This window comes from Pyrgilauda ruficollis, unplaced genomic scaffold, assembly GCF_017590135.1.
Source record: "Pyrgilauda ruficollis isolate IOZ18807 unplaced genomic scaffold, ASM1759013v1 scaffold18, whole genome shotgun sequence".
NCBI lineage: Eukaryota > Metazoa > Chordata > Aves > Passeriformes > Passeridae > Pyrgilauda > Pyrgilauda ruficollis.
The window spans coordinates 7947935-7955438 of NW_024516984.1; positions in this window are offsets into that span (position 1 = coordinate 7947935).

The following is a 7504-nucleotide window of genomic DNA, read 5'->3' on the forward strand; positions in this document are numbered from 1 at the left end:
GGGGACTCAGTCACACCCCCGGCTGATCCTGCACAAAGAGGCAGCGTGCAAGACTATTCGGCATTTCCTACCTTTTTTTTTTCCCCTCCGTGGCTGGTTTTTTCCTCATTTCCCGAGCATCATGCTGGCTCGGGGAGCGCTGTTTCACGCAGCTCCACGAGCCCCCACGGCGCAGCGTGGAGCGCAGAGTTTGCAAACGTGAGTTTGTTGTGCCGGTCACAGGAAGCGGAGCCCGTGCTCCGCCGTGCCCCGGCCCGGGCCGGCCCGACCCGTGCCGGCAGCGCGGTGGCCCCGGGCCCCGGCGGGCAGCGGGCGAGCGGCAGCCCCGGCGAGCGGCCCCGCTCCGTCCATCGCCGGCGCGGCAGCTGCCCCAGGGCTGAGCCCCCTCCGCTCGCCCCCTTCTCCTCCTCCCTCGCCCTCTGCCCTCCGGGGCACCGGCAGAGCTCCGGGCGGCCGTGGCTGTCCCGAAGCAGTTACCTGAACGTCTGCCAGTGGGAAGCTACGGGAGCGGCAGGACCGAAAGCTCCGGCAGTGCCAGGGAGACATCTGTTTCCCATTAGCTAGCCTATAGCTGGAATTCTTTAAGCACAGAATGGTCCAGCCACTCACACAGCAGAGCTAAGGGCATAAGACTGAGGCCATGACGAAAGCGAGCAGAGAAACAGCAGCAGCCAGCAGTTGTGTACTGGGGACAGCGAATGGGAGCTACACAATGTCAGGCTGACCCCCCGCCAGGGCTGGGCGACCTGTGAAATGAGGCCCTTAAAAGTGCCACTACACTGTTTTGTGACATCATAAAGGAGCCAGGAGAGAGACACACAACAGGTTTGATACTACACCAAAATTTACGAGTGCTCAGAAGTTTCGGTAGCTCTGTTAGAGAAGCAATATGGGATTTAAGTATTAAGGAAGTGCAGTCCAGTAGTTGGAGCGCAGGGCTGGAAGCCAACACTCACGCTCTCCTTTTGGCTCTGCTGCTCACTTGCTGTGTGGCCTAACCCAAACCATTTAATCTCTGTGTGCAATCTCTACAACAGTATAATATCCTTCTACAGACATGTCGTAAGGATCAAATGACTAGTGTTTGATAGTGTACTTTGTGATGAAAGGTGTTAAGTATAAAGTATCATAATTAGTTACATTACTGTATGCATGCCCAGCCTGTCCAAAACTGCTGCTTAAGCTGCAGGTATTCCTTTGCATGATTATACAAGAAACTTGAAGACATAATTTGTCCTTGCAAGACTAGATGTTGGATGATTTGTTTCATTCAATTTTCTTTCTTCTGAAAAGAAGTTCATATTTGTTCGTGTTAATGTCAGGAACTGCCTTCCCATTGTTTGAATACAATAAGAATTCTCAGCTCCTTTGAATTGCCGCAGGTCCTTTGATTTCATCTGAGCTGCAATAAGTTATCAAAGGAAAGACACCAACTTAACATGTCAGGAAGTTCAGAGCGTAGATTTTACTAGTTAGTCACATTTTAGAGTACTATAATTATTTCCTCATACCTCATGGCAGTACTTGGAGGCTCATATGATACAGGGCACTATATAGAAGAGCAAGGATATACAAGCAAATATGAAATAGCCATAGTTTTCACATCTGTAAAACTGAGCTGTATTTCCCTACAAACAGACCAGTTTATGAGAAAATTCTTTTATTTCTCTTACCCTCAGATTAATTGTTTCGGCGTCAACAAGTAGTCAGTGCAACTACTCACCTAAATGTTAAAAAAAAAGATCATGAGCAAAGCTAAAAAGTATTATTGCAAAAAGTTATTGTGAATGTGAAAGACCTTGAGTATGAGAGTATCTCAGCTCAAGTGTGTTGTACTGCTCAGTTGTCAAGAAGGAGCTGCAAATAGGGAAAGCCTGAGAGCAACTCTCAGGCTTGACAAGTAAGATAGTGAAGACAGTCACACGCACATGTGCGTTCAGTTTTCTTTTGGAAGAGTCAATCACCAGATATGCAATGAAATTTAGCAAGCAAGACCAATGCAGCCACACTAAGATTCTCATGAAGGTCTGTGCCAAGGAGAGGAATGTCTGAAATGAAGAGGAATGAAGGAAAAACACATCGAAGACATCTGCAAGGAGAAAAGTAAGAAGTGGATGGAACCATCTGTAACATACACAAAAATAACTATTTCCTGACTCTTCAGCCATCTCCAAAAAGACAAAGCAAACAATCAGACCTGTGATAAAAGACCATTACAGGCCAGAGACAGAGCATTAGTGAGACTTCGAATGAGTCAAAATATCTGTAAACCTAATTATGAACAGAATGTGCCAGCCGAGGTGGCCACAAAATGGTTACTAAGCAGTCTGGAAAAAAATAAAGGGCAATAATTCTTGTGCTTAATGTCGGCAAACATTACCAGTGAGAAAAGTTATATAATCAAGAATGAGGAAGAATGTAGAAGAAACTAAGAAAGAAAAATAACTCAGTTTCTATCTCCTGAAAGACTCAGTTGTAGGAAATGGACTAGATTTCAAGGTTTCACTAGAAAATATTTACATTTTCATAGAACCAGTGTTCATGCATAGGAAAAAAAGTAGAAATGGCAATATAACATATTAGGATAAGATCTAGATTTTGCCTAGGCCATAAGCCTATGACAAAGGCTTGGCTGTACAAAGGCATGGGTATAAAGAACAGGACATAAGTTTGTTAAATGTTGCATCTTTACCTTCACTGCACAATAAAAGTGATGACTCACAATAGTCATGGTTCTTCTGCAGTGTATTCCTTTCATTAAGACTATAAATCCTGAATTTCTGAGTAATGGGTGATTACCCATTGCTCAATAAAGTGGGATGAACTTCATCATGTTGAGTGACATTTATTTTAGTAAATGAATTAAGAACTTATAAAAGTTGAATTGTTGTAATTTAAGAATAGCATATTTACAGCAAAATAATTTTATGCTGATTGCTAATATTAGGCAGTTAAGCTTGAAATATTTATTACAATTTATTTTACTTCTGGGTAACTTGACAATACCTACCTGGTATTTGAGATACTTTTGATATTATATCTGTATTGGCAGACAATAATTCATACAGTTGAAGTATAAAATGCGAAATTTTTTTTTCCTGTCCTTTATCTTCAAGCAGGGTAAAGTTTAGAAAACCTCACACATTCATATTTCTCAAATCACATCAGGCACATACCCTGGAAGGTTGCTTGAATAACTATAAACATCATTGATTGTGCTGACTATATCTTTATTAATTGCACTGGAGGTTTAAGCACTCAGATTATATATAGACAGTACTTTTGGTGGCTTTATCTTCAACTGAAATCCTATCCAGTATTTCAAACTGTACCAAAGATAAAACCTTCAAACAAAGAAGACAGAATAAGTGTGATATGGACAATCATATTCTAAGCATTATATTTTTTTCCAAACAAGGTAAAATATAATTTTTACCAAACACAAACATTAATATCCTTAATATACTGTGTAGCCAATGGCACAGGATTGGGTAGCAACAGTAACAAAACTGGCATATGGAAGACTTATAAAACAATTTCACAGAATTGTTAGGGTTGGAAGGGACCTCTGGAGATCATCTAGTCCACCCCCCCTGACAAGGCAGGGTCCCCTGGAGCAGGTGACACAGGAACAGTCCAGATGGCTTTGAATGTCTCCAGAGAGGGAGACTCCATGACCTCTCCAGTCATGTTCCCGTGCCCTGCCACCCTCAGTGTAATGAAATTCTTCCTCATGCTGAGGTGGAACTTCTTGTGTTTTAGTTTTTGGCCATTTCTTCTTGTCCTGTCACTGGGCACCACTGAAAAGGGTCTGACAGCCCCCTGAGAGCCTCAGAGTCTGACCCTCTTGACACCCACCTTTGCCATATTTATATGCATTAATAGGGTCCCCTCTCAGTCTTCTTTTCTGGACTAAACAGGTCCAGCTTCCGCAGTCTCTCCTCATAAGAAAGATGCTCCCAGTTTGCTCAGGTTTGTCTGTTGTTACTGGAAATATATCAATAGTCTAGAAAAGAATTAGTAGAAAATGAGGAACAATTATTTATAATGAGAGGAAATGCTAATTACATGTATCAAGAACTCTGCCCTGCCAAGAAATTCCTGCCACGTAGAGTGGATGCTAAGGAGCTGTTGCCAGTCATAATATAACATTTCTTAGAAATGAGGTAATTAGCACACTTTGAGGCACTGATAAAATCAGTATTCTTCTCACTGACACGTCAGCAGGAACCACTGGTCACAGTGAAGGGAAGCAAAAGGGTTAAGAATTTACTAGGTTAAGTGTATTTGTCATTTCAAGCATATATTTTCCAGAGTTTCCTTTAGTTATTGTGTCACATTTCACTACTCTGGGCATTGCTTAGGAATCTTATCATAACCAGCATAATGAAAACAGATAAATGCATCAGTACTTAATTTTTTTTTGATAAATAAATTATAAAAAAAAAAATCTCCCTAAGCATCAGAGTAGTGTCTTCAGTGCTTGTCTTGTGTGATCATCATAATCAAACATAAGATTTTTTTTTGTTCTCTCATAGCTCTTTGATGATGTCTTTAAATGGTGTTTTAAGCATCTCTATAATTGAAAATGGAGTTGAAAAATCCAGTTTATACCAATACTAAAAAAGCAACATTTCTCACTCCAAGTGCGGAAGTTCATGTTTCATTTCTGCTGGATTGGAGAACGCTTTTTAGAACTTTGAAGAGTACTGAAATGAAAAAGAATCCTATTTTAGTGGGTGTTCAACATTTGTCATCTGCCAATCAGGTTCTTACTCTAGCATTATGTCACTTTCAACACTTCTAATATTTCTTTTTCTATATATAGCAAAGATACATAGTAACTTGGCACCCATTTTGGAGAATGGGTGTGTATATTCTGCAGTATTTCTCCTGACCTATAGAGTATTCATTTTAGGAGCACAGGATCATAGAATCATTTAGATTGGAAAAGACCTCTAAGATCATCAAATCCAACTGTTAAACCAGCACTGGCAAGCCCACCACTAAGCCAGGTCTGTAAGTGCCACATCTACATGTCTTAAATATCTCCAGCAGCCTGTTCCAAAGCTTGACAAACCTTTCAGTGAAAAAAATTGTCTTAATAGCCAATCTAAATTGGATAAGATATTAGACAGTCATCAATAAAGATATTAGACAGAACTGGCCCCAGCACTGAACTATGGGAACACCAGTTGTGACCAGACACCAGCTGGATATAACTTCATTCACCAGTACTCCCTAGGTCCTGCCATCCAGACAGTTTTTTTTACCCATCCAAGCCACGAGCCACCAATTTCTTCAGGAGAATGCTGGAAAATGGTGTCAAAACCTCTGCTGAAATATCTATCTAAATAGACAACAACAGCATCCTGTCCCATTTTTCAACTTCCAGTTAGCTGAGACCCCCCCAGTTAGCGAGGACTGCTGGTAAATGATGGAAAGTGGCTCAGAGAGCATTTCCTCTAACTCTCTCAGCAGCTTTGGGTGGATCCCGTCTGGCCCCATAGACTTGTGTCTGTCTAAGTGGTATAGCAGTTCACTGACCATTTTCCCTTGGTTTATGGGGGCTTCATTCTGCTCCTCATCTCTGTCTCCCAGCTCAAGGGAGTCAGTACCCAGAAAACAACTGAAATGCTATTAAAGAGTGAGGCAAAGAAGGCTTTACAAGGGGATTTTCCTTAGCCCTCCTTTTGTTGCTTCGTATTTATGGAAATATTTTTTATTGTCTTTTATGACACTAGCCAGATTAAATCCTAGCTGAGCTTTGGCCCTTCTAATTTTCTGTCTGCTTAACCTCACAATATCCTTGTAGTCCTCCTGAGTTGCCAGCCCCTTCTTTCAAAGGTCACAACCTCTCCTTATTTTCCTGAGTTCCAGCCAAAGCTCTCTGTCCAGTCAAGCCAAACATCTTCCCTTCTATCTCATCACTCCTCACATGAGGATGGCCTGTTTCTGTATTTTACTGAAGAATGTCCAGTTTTCCTGGATTTCTTATCCCTTCAGGACTGCCTCACAAGGGACTCTGTCAACAGGTCTCCTAAACAGGCCAAAGCCTGCCCTGTGGAAGTCCTAGGTGGCAGGGCTGCTGATCTCCCTCTTTATTTCTCTGATATCTGAAAACTCTTTTTTCCTGGTTGCTGTGCCCAAGACAGCCTCTGACCACATCACCACCAAATCCTTGTCTTTTCAAAAACAGCAGGTCCAGTGGGGACCTGTCCCTGCTTGACCCCCTCACCAACTGTGTCAGGAACATATATTATACACACTCCAGGAGTCTGGAAAGCTGTTCACCTTCTTCCTTCATACTCAAATCCCGTGAGCAAAACAACCTTCTAGACCTGAATGTGTGCAAATGAACTTTGTTTAAAGAAACTAAATTTAAAATGGAAAAAGTTTCTAAATATTCATAGAATATAGGGTTTAGTGACCAGTTCATTTCAGTCAAAGCAGAAAATGTGACATCAGCTTCTGAATCAGTTGCTGGCCTTCTTTGTGACTCTGGGCTGTGTAGTTTATTGCTTACAACTTCAGGCAAGAGTCTAAATCTGTGTCTTTAAATGCCCTTCTATCTTATCTATTTGCACTAAACAGCTAACCTTTTTAGGCCTGGAGTAGAATAAAGTACTGCCTGAGTATTGTAATTTATTTTTTTTTCTTGTGAGAGGTCTGCTTAGATATAGTGTTGTCACACAATCTGACACAAGTCTCCCACAGACCACTGTCTAAAGAAGTGGAGGAACAGTTTCTTAAAACATGAAAGTTGAAGTGGTGAGTTATTAAATGCCTAGTAGCTAATAAGCTAAATAATTAAATGCAGTAAAAAATTCTAAGAAACACAGCAAAAAAGTTGAGCATGAATTTTATATCTTCATAAGGATGAATAAATCAATTAAAAAAAAATAACCAGAAGATATTTTCCTTTTTATGTATGTACTCTTGGGCCAGAGGTATGAGAAGCATTTATTATTCCAGAAAAGTGAAATGACATAAAGCAGTTATCAGCCTGTACTACAGATATTTTAGGAAAACAGAACTCCTAGAGAGAAGGAGTCTTTTAAAATGTATCAGTTTCTTATGAAAACTTAAAGAGAGGATGAAACTTTTCAAGCATTTACAACAGATTTGAGATGCTCAAGTTAAATATGTAATTTTAGGGTTTTATGGAATCCCTAATTCGAGACTGAATTGTAGTAAGAATCAGAGACCCAAAATGGAGAATGAGATTCTAGGAGAATGTGAGTTTAACATAAACAAGAACTGTTAAAATATACAAAACTGAAGTTGAGAGGCAAGATAGTTTGCAGAGTAGTTTCCAGGCTCTTTTGTATCTTCTGACACCTTCTTCTAACATCTTTGGGAAACTGTAGACAGTCTTCTTCAAACTTCAGAGCGACTGTTGGTGGGAAAGGGTGGCTATTCCACAATTTTTCTTCTACCAAATCTATCAGCTGCTAAATACTCATTCGGCTGTTTACAATAAAACGTGTATGCATCTTTTATC